This window comes from Eschrichtius robustus, chromosome 5, assembly GCF_028021215.1.
Source record: "Eschrichtius robustus isolate mEscRob2 chromosome 5, mEscRob2.pri, whole genome shotgun sequence".
NCBI classification, from domain to species: domain Eukaryota; kingdom Metazoa; phylum Chordata; class Mammalia; order Artiodactyla; family Eschrichtiidae; genus Eschrichtius; species Eschrichtius robustus.
Window position 1 is genome coordinate 91,215,435 of NC_090828.1, and position 13,173 is coordinate 91,228,607.

The window sequence follows — 13,173 nt, forward strand, 5'->3', positions numbered from 1 at the left end:
CCTTGAAGCAGTTACAGAAGATGAAGCATCTCCCCTCTGCCTCCCATAGGGGAGTAAAATATGAGGGGGGAATGAAACAGGAGGGAAGGGGGCAGGGCACAACCTTTAAAAGAATGAGATAGCCGTAGGACATGACAAAAACTGGTTAGAACCAACTCGGTCCAAGATGGCAGAAGATTTGACTTCCAGTGAACCTTGAGCCTCACTATACGCTCATTGTAATACACTAACATAAGCTAAGTGACACACCCGACAGTTCCGAGGCCAACCATCAAAAATCAGAAAGTAGGTGGTGGTCCAGTTCCTGGAAATCTCCGCTCCTTCCCCAAAATAGTTGGAAAATCCTCCCGCTCATTGGCTGAAATTACCCAGCCCATAAAAACTAACCACCCCGTATTTTGGGGCCTCTCGCCTTCTGAGATGGCCCACACCCTGTCTGTGGAGTGTTTCTCTCTAAATAAATCCACTTCTTACCTAAAAAAAGAAAAAAAAGTACCATGATTTTGGATAGTTACATAGTATTCTATTGTATGAATATGCCTATATTAGTCAGAGTTTTCCAAAGAAACAGTGCCAATAGGATATGGACAGGGAGAGAGAGAAGAGATTTATTATAAGGTATTGGCTTACATGATTATAGAGGCTGAGAAGTCCCACTGTCAATCATCCACAAGCTAGAGGCCCAGGAAAGGCCGGTGGTGTCGTTTGAAAGCCAGAGCTGATGGTGTAGATTCCAGTGTGAGTTTGAAGGTCTGAGAACCAGGAGCGCTGAGGGCAGAAGGAAGATTAACGTCTCAGTTCAAGTGGTCAGGCAGAGAGAGGGCAGAACTTCCATTTCCCCACCTCTTTGTTCTTTTCCAGTTCTCAACAGATTGAATGATGCCCACTCACATTGGAGAGGGCAATGCACTTTACCCAGCCTACCAACTGAATTGCTAATCTCCTCTGGAAACATCCTTAGAAATACACCCAGAAATAATGTTTAACCAGATACTTAAGCATCCCTCGATCCACTCAAGCTGACACATAAAATTAGCTCACAGTGTCATAAGTGTTTCACTCATCTGAATGTTCTTTGATTCTTAGGACTAATGGTTTCTGTAGAAAGAAATTATGATTTCAGAGATGTAACTAGAATAAGACACACTGTACAGAAGAAATGCTAAGTTTTTTTTTTTTTCTAACAGTCAATACAGTTAGGTAATAGCATCTATAAAATTTTCCAAATCATTATTCTCAATCATATAATTTGGGTCCCCCATGTCTCACATTCACAAAAGAGTGCAATTTAATTCCACGTGAAAAAACGTATTTGTAAATAACTTATATTTTTAAAACAGATTGTCCACGCCACTATTGACATTTCAGAAAGCTAAAGCATTCTTAACTTTCTTAAATTAACAGTGTAAACTATTGACAATTCAGGAGTTATCAGAATGTTTAACTGAATTGATGATCCAACATTTACCAAAATCTTAAGACATTTGAATGGGATGGACTTTAGGATATATTATACTGTGGCATTTGCATTTCTCTCTGTATTGTGTTAACTCTAGATAAAGCAGTGTCTTTAAGCTTCAGTAAAATAAAGTTCGACTTCAGTAAAATAAAGTTTGACTTCACTAAAATACAATTTAATGACAAATTGCCTGTTTTTTCAATATAACAATAATATAAATGATCACTCTAGAATAGCTGCATCTTTTGAAAATTGACATTTGAACCTATTGTTCTCTATATTGGTCAAAGTCTCTTATTTAAAGATTCACATGAAGAACCCAGAGTGACATGGCAGGAAAGAGGCCATCCCTTCAGACAAACTGAGGTATATTCATTTTGTTTTCATTTTCTGGTTTTACTTCTTAAATTTTCACACTAAATCTTTCTTAGATCATAAATAGTTGAGATTTAACATAATAGCTGAAGAGCTGGTGGACATTGTGAGTATATGCCTTTGTCATCATTCATTTCTATTAAAAAGAGAATAAATTGATTCACAACAGAACAAGGAAACATACAGTGTCACTAAACAAAGTCAAACTTAAAAAAAAAAAACTCACTGCATATTAAAATATCTACATATTCCTTTTCCTAACACAAATTTGCTTATGTGGTATACAGCTAGAATGTGGAAATTCAAAATGTGGAACTCAAATCTTTCAGAACAGAAATAAAATACAATTCGTGAATGATATCTACTGGGTTTTCCCCTCTTGTGTGCTGTCTGCCTGCCAGCATCTCTCATCAGTCTGTGATTCAACTGGGATGCAGAAAGAGGCGGAGGCAAGTAGACTAAATCTTTGACAGTTCCTGTCTGGTGTTATATTCTTTTAATAGAGCTTCAAGAGGCAGCAGGCACACACAATGCATGCCATGTATGATTGACAGAAAGTGTAGGTTTGTTTACCTAATGCTTCACAATGACGAGTAACACCTCCTCTGGCATCACAAATTTGAGCACTGACAGCCAAGGCAGGTACGGCCACCTGCAGACCTTCAAGCCAAGCACAGGTTTAATTCTCATCCATCATCAGAAACATAGATTTCTCTGAAAAACGTGAATGCATCTCATTTCGTTAACGCATGATGAGTTTGACAGAATCTGTGTTTTTCTTTCTTTTTCTTTCTCAAATATGAAAGCCGGTTGTCAATTTTAATTCAACAACTAATTAAAGTTGGAATTAAACTAATTAAAGCCTCTGACTTGCTAGACATTGTTTCAAGCACTAAAGAGATACATTAATGAGTTCCTGCCTTCCTAGAACTTTTAGTCAGAGAGTGGGTTAGGGTGGAGATAAAGCAAGTGTAAATATCACTAAAATACAAGACAGAGCATAGCTGAGTTTCAAAAGACTGTGGGTTCATCTCTAGTTAAGGCAATGAAGAACATCTTCATAGAGGCGATCTTTATGTGGTACACAGCAATAGCTGTACATTTAAAAAGCAGTAATCGTTTTACACTTATGTACATGTTTTCCTTGCAAAAAAAGAAAAAAAAAATCACTTAAGGGAGGTAAAGGACTCCATCTTACAAGTGGTGAAAACATATTCCAGGAAATAAAGCAAGAAACAAAGCTAGAAAGTTGCACAACTTGGATGAAGGCTGTGACACCAAATTCTGTTGCTTGAAAAATGCCATTGGTTCTTCTAGCATGGATTTGGGAACCCTGATCTGGGTGTTAATGATAGAAACTAGAATATGGAAGTGAGACTGATGGAGGCTGTTTACTGAAATATGGGAGTGGGTAAGATATCAAAGGAGAGAACCTCAAAGAAGAGAGGAGAAAACTGAGGAAGCCTGGAAGAAAAGTTATATTCAAAGAGAGTGAAAATTAGGAGGGCAGGAAATAACAAAAACAGTCGTCAGAGAATATGGGGAGAGGAATAGAAGAGGATCATGCTTACTGAAAAAGAGGAAGCATCACAAGAAAAATCAGTAAGTCATCAGTGAAAACTACTGGATCCCCAAAGTCACCACAGTGTCTAACACTGAGTATATCTTAATAACTACTAGTTAAATGAAAGAATGACCCTGATCTACATACACTGACTTTCTCTCTTCTCTTTACTATTTAAACTTAAAAACTTAAACATGAAACACAACATTTTGCCCTTAATTTCATCCTTTTAACTCATGGCAACTGTACATCCTCTTTATACACAAAACACCACTCATTCCAAATCATGATCTTGAGCATGTTAGCAGCTGTAGCTGTACCTTCCCCATAGCCCTGACCCTACTCCTAGTCTGAACACATCTTGACCTTACTTGCTCTTATTCCACCTTATCCCAACTAACAGGAAAACAAGTTATGTCAACAAAGGGAAATATATTATGTATTTAAAAATAGAAATACTAAAGAATTATGAATCCATACTTCCAACTTACATGGTAGAAAGAAAACTATGTGAGCTATCCAAGTTAGAGTTATTTAGTAGCAAAACTGAAGTGGAAAAATATTTTAAACCAAATATTTGAAATTTATTTTCTTTGTACATAAATAGTCAAACCCAACTAAGTTTGATTTTTGACCTTCAATTTTTATTGAAAAGCACTTTTCTCATCCCATATCAGCACTTGAAAAGAGAGACTTAGGCTCTAATTCACCAGATTTGTCTTCATTACAGTACCTTTTACTTTAATTCCCTTTTCAGCTGAAATCCACAAAATCATATTGCATCATTTTATAGCTAGAAAGTTGTAGTGAGACAACTTAAAATGCACACACCATAGTTTGTTATAAGTATTATAGACAGTAAAGATATTGGAAATTCAAGATAATATTAATATTCTCATGTTTTAGGCTGTCTTTACCCACAAATCTAGAAGGACTGTTCACTATTTTGAATGTCTACTCAGTCATATCACAGTTTAATTTTATCAAGTTATTTGTTGTTTCAACTCAAGAAGTGACTCAAATAGATCAGTTTTGGGTCACCTGGATTGAATGAAATGGTGATTTTTAGGGTACTTGTGGAAAATGAACAGTCTTGCCTTTAAAGTAAAATAGATATAGTAGACAACTAGCAACAGGCATAACCAGCAAGGTTAGAAGGAGAACACCTTTAGAACTTGTGACAGAGATCCATACACTATGCATGAAATTAACAATCCAGAGGCATTCTCAGAGGCAAACACAAGATGGGCTATTATTGAATGTTGAGCTATTGAATATTGTAGAAGTGTCACACAGTTGTCACTGTGTGGTGGAAATATGGAAATCAGAGGTGGAGGTCAACAAACAGTTTAAGAGATGAATTCTGTGAGTTGGTTAATAACTAAAGGAGAAGTTTGATTTTCGAAAATAAATTTGTGTGGTAGGGCTAGCAGCATCCATGCAGTGGGGAAGAGTAAGTTTTCGGGTCCAAACATGTAAAAAAAACATATTTTTAATCTTCCCCCAAGTATATGTGATTATAGCTCCAATAAATGTGGTATTCTAAAAAAGTTTTATTGAAGAATAAATGTGTGTTAAGCAAGCAATTTTCTGATTTGTTACTTGGTTTACCGAAGGGACCTAATCCCTAAGAAGGATGAGCCTTTTATGAACTACAGCTTCAAAAATTGAGTAATTTGATAACTCAATCACAATTAATAATTATTTTTCCAATTGCCATCATTTTCACATTAAGCCGTTAAGAACCTGTTATAGACTGAATATTTGTATGCCCTTCAAATTCATGCGTTGACGTTCTAACCCCCAGTGTGAGGGTATTGGGAAATGAGGCCTTTGGGAGGAAATTAGGTTTAGATGAGGTCGTGAGGGTGAGGCCTTCATACATGGGATTAGTGCCCTTATAATTAGGAGAGTTTGTTCCCTCTCTCTCTCTCTCTCTCTCTCTCTCTCTCTCTGTCTGTCTGTCTCTTTCTCTCTGCTATGTGAAGATGTGAAGATACAGTTTGCAAACTAGGAAGAGGGTCCTCACCAAACACCAGATCTGCCAGTGCCTTGATCTTGGACTTTCCAGCCTCCAGAGCTGTGAGAAACAAATGTTTGTTGTTTGAGCCATCCAGTCTATAATATTTTTGTTATAGAAGCCCAACCTAAGACACAGCTTTCGTTCCCCTCAGGACACAATCATACCCAGATAAAATCACAACCACAGTTCAAAGATCACCCTGGGTCTCTACCAAGGGCCAGTTTATCTCATAAGGGACTTCATAACACTATATATTTGGATGGTGTCCTTAAAAGGAATTATGCCCATAAGTAATGCAAAATCAAATTCAAACATTTACTATGTTAATATTTTTAGCCCATAGAATAAATTCCAAACTAAGAACGTAACACTTAACATTAACTCTCATTCTCTTACTCCAAACTACATTTCTAGCACAGTCCTTACTCTTCATGCAAGTAAGACCTAAGCTTTCCTTCCCATGTGTATTGGTTCTCAAAAATGCATTCCCTAGTAGGATGACCAACCTTTCCAGTATGCCTGGGACTAAGAGTGTTTCTGGAATGTGGGAATTTCAGTGCTAAAATGGAGATAGTCCCAGGTAAACCAGGAGGAGTTGTTAACCCACCTTCAAGGATGATTTTAAATGCCACTCTCATGATGAGTCTTTCTTTGTTTCATCATACAGTCTCACCACCATCTTCTAGCCTCCTCTTATGACTCATCATACAGTCTCACCACCATCTTCTAGCCTCCTCTTATGACACAATATAAAATTTTCCTCTGCTATGTGGTTCTCCTTGCTCTTACCTGAAAACCCTAATGAATTTCCTTTACAGGTCTTATTCACTCCTTCTGATCATTTTTGTACAGAAATACTTTTAATTTTTTTTTTTTTTTTTTTTTGGTTAATGAGGCTGAGATTCTTGCTAAAAAGTACTACAAATATACTTTTACTTCTGGTTCTATATGACTGACCAGACACACACATTTATGTTTTTGCTTTTTCTAAAGACTCATTTAAAAATAACAAAAGACATATCCAGAAGAAAAACACATCTCCCAAAGCACTGGATAACTGGGCAGTTTTCAGAAGCAACAGTGGAGCAGAAACATTGAGAAATAGTTGCAAGATAAAGAGGAAGTTTGTAAGAAAACACAGAAGCTCTATACCTGTGACAGAGGAGACCACTGAAAAGCAGAAGAAAAGAACATCGTCATAGAAAACAGGTTCTGAAAACAGAGTGGGTCTCACAAAGCCATTGTAGGGTAGTTGATTAAAACACTAAAGAGTAGTTGGACTGATCATCAAAGCATCTAAAAGTAGTATTTGCTCTCAGGCTAAAGGCAGAAGAAAACCTTTCTTAATCAGACACATCTTCTACATAGAACAGATGAGATGGGCCCTGGGGGACAGAAAAAAATTAGGTGATAAAAGGTAGGTATCTTCCCAAGAAGAGTTTCCATCTCTCGTTTACATTACCCATCCTTGCATTGTTGTATACTTTTTCCAATACATCACTTAACATGTTAATTATAGTTATTTTCAATTCCCCCCTTGATAATTCCAACATCTGTGTGATATCTAAGTCTGGTTCTGAAGAAATCTTTGTCTCTTCAAAGTGAGCATTTTCTTGTCTTTTAACATGTCTTGTAATTTTCTGTTGAAAGCTGTACATGTTGTATCAGGTAATAGGAACTGAGTTAAATAATCCTTTAGTGTGATGACTTACATTTATCTTGCTGGGTGTTAGACTATTTTAATTTTTTTTCAGCTATAGGTACCAGAGGCTTCAAGTTCTTCTAGTGTCCTCATTTTGTCTCCCTTACTGTCTTTGGGATTACCTAAGAACTGCTTCTTAAATAGGGTCTGTGCCTTGAAGCTCTTTAAGCTGCAATCCACTGTTATTATACTGGAGCCCTGCTGGTATGGTAGCGTGGCGCTTTCTATAATCTTCCAACCAAATTCCAATCTTTCAGTGGGCCTGTGTCTCAGTGATAGGACCATCACATGTGTTTCTCTAATGATGTAGCATTTTCCCCCTGCTTCCTACTCCCTTCCTTGGCTGCAGAATTGCCAATCTGTTTCCATGAAGTATTGTCCCTTGCTGGCTTTCTTCCACTAGGTGGAGACAGGAAAGCCAGCGGGGGCTGGAGTGGGGAGGGATTGCCTTTCTTCAGCTGGGATAAAGTGTCAGAATTGAGTTTTGTCAATGTCTTAACTGGAGAATAAGTCTTTCTTACTCTTCTCTTTCCCCTGCCAGAGCCATGAGGGGATTTTTCTCAGATCTTCATGGAAAGGACCCTGTAGGGCTCCTGGAAGAAAAACTCATGAAAGTGTACAGACCCTCCTAAGATTCAGCTCCTAAGAGAATGTCATTCTCACACTAGTCCGCACTCAGCTTCTGGGAATTCACCAATATTATCATTTACATGTTCCAACCAGCTTATGGCTCCAGTAAATTCTGATCCAGGTAAGTAAATCTTGGTCTCTCTCTCTCTCTTTCTCTCTCTCTCTCTCTCTGAATGCATCTATTTCTCCAGATTTCAGGGTGGCAGATGCCCTGTGACCTCGGTTCTCACATGGGTCTTGATTTTCAGTTTGTCTGCCTTTTTCTTGTTGTGAAAGTAAGAGTAACAAGTCTCAAGCTCTTTATGTCAAAGCTAAAGCTAGAAGTCCCAGCAGTGAGATTTTAACAATTTTATTTTCACTTTTTATGTTATTCTATTTTACTTTTTAAGTAAATGTTAAAAATCATGCTTGAAAATGGAATTGGTGTTTGAGGAGGTAAGCAACAGTTGTCTGGAAAATTTATGTATGCACAAATCCTTATTCTCTAACAATGCTGAAATGAATAACGATGTGCTTAAAGTATAAAGATTTCAAGAATATAGCAGGTTACCTTCTCCAAAATTATTGATCACTTTCACACTTGAAAGAATCACTTCAACTGAAGAATGCTCCTCAGATGTCTTAACTTGCTGTTTTTACCATATAGAGTAGACTTCCCAGTCTGATTTCATCAGAGTTAACGGTATTTGAGTGTATCTACTCCATGAGATAGTCTGAAATTGTATCTTTGCATTTCCTAGAGCTGCAAAAACAGTACTTTTCACATACTGGGTACTTAATAAACATTTTAAAAATTGAATTGAAGCCAAAGACAAAAATGTACCATTTTCCACATAAGTAATATAGTTTACAAAATGTAAAATAATTAGCACATTTTATCCCAAATTTCTTATTCCTAGTATGCAGGATAAGCTCTACAAATGATTTAGGGGCTCTTAGCCTGATTTTCAGAAACATCTGAAAATTTGACCCCCATTTAAAAATAACCTGAAAATGTGACCCAAATTCTACAATGCTCAGGTCAACAGTGACAATAGAGCCCTCTGTTTTGTCCTGGGACAGTTGAGAATGACAAAAACTTTGTTCATTTCTGAGTATACTGTGGTTTTAACTTCTCATCGTATTAAGCATTTGTGTAACTCTGAGATGGATGAAGTAGTCTTGGCCTAGATGTGGTCCTTGTCACCTACCCAGAAAACCCATGTGCCAAAGTGTTTGACTTGACTAAAGAGTCACCACTGTTTTTCCAGAAAGCCTAACTTGACCCTCAGCTACCCAGATGTTATCATCTGCATCCATGTGTCCACTGAGTTACTAAAACAAGAAAGTTCACCATGTGAATTTTGGGGGAACATAAACATTCAGGCCATAACATAGATGAAATTTTATTTCAAAATTGTCTCTTGAAGTGGTATCTTATGTTTTGTCAACTTTTCCTTCCTATACATCTTTTCTTAAGAGTACATAAAATTAACAATTCCCATACATGAAAAATCCAATTCTTTCTCCCTAATTCCTACACGTAGACCATTGTCTCTCAGTCTTAAAATAGGTCAGCACACAACCTGCCTCAGAATCACCAAGGGTGCTTGTTAAAAATGTAGACATTCTGCCAAACTCTGACCCATTGGATCAGAATAAATGAGAATACATCACAACCCAAGAAATAAGCATTTTCACCTAATTCCCGAGTTTACTCTTTCTTACACTAAATTCTGTAAACCACAATTTAGATTTTAGAAATAAATGCAATCAGAATTATTTTTAGAATATTATAACTGTTTTCAAAACTATATTTTAAAATTTCCATTCATTTTTTTTTCATCCTTTCATGCATTTATCTGTCCTCAACAATTTCTAGGAGCCCTGAACTCTCACTCCATCCGTTTCTGTATAAAGATATTCTGTATAAACTAAAGATATTTTCACTGCTAAAGGGAGCATCCTCCTATTGTGTCTCATTTTCCTTTGGATCTTTTGACAGCTTCTTTTCTCTCATTTTGTGTTAAAGGTGACTTAAGTGGAGATTCTTTTTTCTAAGCTCAAAAAATATTTAGTGAGTACTTACTAGGGACTATGCTAGGGACAGCTTCTTTACCATCATGGGAATTTCTTGGAAATAAATCTGAAAGTTATTGTCATGCCTTATATCTGGGTGGAGTTCAAAGCAACTAAGGTCCTCAAACAACCAAGAGAAAATAAACATCACTTTGAGACGCCGTTCTTTGTGGACTTATATAAAACAATATACTTAAGGAGTATTCTGGTAGATTACATGGTCTCATTTGCCAGAAACAGTCAGTCTAAGGTGCAATGTCTCAGGTGTTAAAAGGTCTGTGTTTTGAAACAAATCTTCACTATGACACTCTCCTAATCCTGTAAATTACTGACACTAGAATCATGACGTTATGCTACTGCTGGTTATCTTCAAATCATAGTGGTAAAAATACCAATATGCCTCTCAAGATGATTTGACATGGAGATGCAATTCAATTTGGATGTTTATCACCAAAGACAAACATGCTATTATTTTAACATTTTTGCCAAAGTCTAGCCCTAGGCTTTGCTTACAGCAGCACTGAGAGCACATCCCCACTGTCTCCTCATGATCACAGACTTCCTCCAGGCTTCACTGGATTCCATTAAAATTGATATTTATCAAAACATAAATATTAAGATTATATGAGAAAAGACCAGCCTCCATAAAGCCTATCCTGCATGAAACTAAATACCCACTACCATTTTCCAAGAGTGTGCCTACTGTAAATCTCAGAGTAGTAAAATTGAGTAGCTGGTAGAGTTTGGAAGACACTCAGTTGTAGAGTATAGTATGCACGTTTTTACATTTGAGACCAAATTTAGCTGGGAGCAAGTTTCTGTTTCTAAACGTCATGCTTTCCAAAACAATAGGCATCCTTTGTTTAGTAAATGAAGCGAGAATCACAGACCTATAGAGATATGGTAGATTTTTGAGGTGACTTATTCCAGATTTTCCAAAACTTCTGTAAAACTAGATAAAATTCCTAGGTATTTGTCAAGTATGATTACACTTAAAGTATCCTATGAAATTATTAATTCTTTGAAAATTAGAAGAAAGATTATTTCTCTTTCCAGTTAGGTTTTGGTTTTTAAATCAAAAATATACTTGCATTTTAAAATATTTCACAAACTATTGTCCCCAAACAAACATATTTGATCCCAAATGCAATCATGTTACTCAAGGATATAGAGCATATTCAGAAAGTAAATGATAAAAAAGTGAAAGTGCTTCAACTTATAAAAACTTATAAATTATATAACATTTGTTTTATGTATCTAGGAGGCAAAAAAATGGAAAAAAAGTTATATGATAGTACTTATTATATTCATGCTTTACCTTGCTCACCAATATTTTATCATCATTATTTAATTTTATAAGCCACGCTATTTAAAATACATCATTGGCAAAAGAAAAAAAAAAAAGCGTCTAATTCTCATCTTCATTATTAACTGCTTGTTAGATTTTATTAGATTACACCAATTACCTTTTCCTTAATATAACCACTTAAAATTTTTTTAGTTAAAAAACATTTTTTAAAAATTACAAATTCCAAATCCAGTTTGTTTCCTTCCTACTAAGATATTATATTGGGTTGCTGACCCAATATTCATTCTATCCCCTTCCTCTTACTTAAATAAATTCACAGTCACCCACCTCCACAAGGACATATAGGTCAAGAGAAAATGATGCCATCTCAGGGATTCTAATGCTGGCTAATGAGGCAGTAAAGTTAGTCTTCTGGGGGGCTTCTAAGAACGTGACACAGGAAGAGATGACTTCTCCAGGCATTGGTGTGCCTGTATGATATCTGGAATCATCATAGCAATCTATACACAAATTTTAGTACTTATGTATAGTACATGGTGTAGGGCATATCCAAGAGAATGTGGAACCCGCCCTACCTCTGTCCTTTAGCTTAAGACAGTGTAAAACAGGTTTCTTTGTTACTTAAACCAAACATAACTGAAATACCAATTCTCCTTAAAAACATTCAGACAGTTGTACAATATTTAAAGACATCTAGACGATATGCTACTTCTTTCAGAGATCAAGAACCATTTACCTAAAACAAATTCTTCATGGCCTCTAGCCTAATCGTGCCTAGTGCTACAGGTCACTATTGTTATTTTTGACAACCAGCTGGAAAGCGACTAAAATTCTATTAGAGGTAATGCTGTTTGATTTTCACAACATGCTAATTGGGCCGCAAGCTGGCAAAAATAAAAACCCAAGAGGTTACTGCTTTTTTGTTTTTTTTAAGCCAGGCTTTTTTTTTTTTTTTAAAAAGAAAACATTATTGGACTTAAATACAAAAGAAATGTGTAGCCCTTTGGGAAAGAAGCACTCTTGGGCAGATTGCTTTGTACTGTTTACAGTTTATTGATACAGCGAATGCCTTAGTAGACTTTTAGTATTGTGAATTCAGTAATTTTTTAGAGAAGATAAAATCATACTGATTGTCAGAGTAAGTAAAAGCACTTCAAAAAATGTTTTTCACCAGTAATCTTATAATCAAGATTTTGCCTCCAGAGACTGTGCTAATATTAAATGTTGCAATGTGGATGAGATCAAACAAGTATCTTTGCTAAAACAGCTAAATATAAAGTAAGATAATGGAAAGGCAAACTTAATAGTGGACAGGCTTAGCCTCCCCTTACATTTCTGACACAGAAGAAATATAATCACATAGTTTCCATATCTTATTTATTCGTTGCTCCCCTCTGTCATGTTCTGGTATTTAACGTAACTTTCACCTTTTAAACATTGATTTCAAAGCCAGCCTGTACTTACAAGTACCGTGAAATTACATGCTGAGTTATAAAAAAAAGAAGAAAATCAATAAGAGGAGGGTTAACAACAGAGAGAGCCATCACCAGAACAGAAAGTTCTTCAAGAATTGTGGAAAGATATAACCCATGAAAAAAACAAACACTTCAGAAAACCATGATTAGAATGTCTAAAAATATTTTATGTAAATAGGGGAGGCTCAGGGACTTACTAGAGCTTTTAGTGGAAAAAATGAGTCTTCTAATAAATTTATGTTGAAATCATTCTTGATGAGTAATGTGAAGTAATAACTGGAAAATAAAATTCCATGTGACCAAATAAGTAGTAAGGGAAATGAGATGGAAAGGAAAGTAAGTGTATAGAAAACCCTGTGACGTTTCATGAGTGCTTTCAATTGTCTGACCCTGTGGAATTGCTGCAGGTGCTCACACATTTTCAAATCCAGATCAAATGTGTGATTTCCTAGAGGAGTAAAAATTACCAAAACTGCCTAGGGAAGAGAAAGAAGATGTGAAAAAAATACAATACACCTGGAGGAAAATGGAGATACAGATAAAAATCCATCCCTCATATCGGCATTAAGCTAAAATCA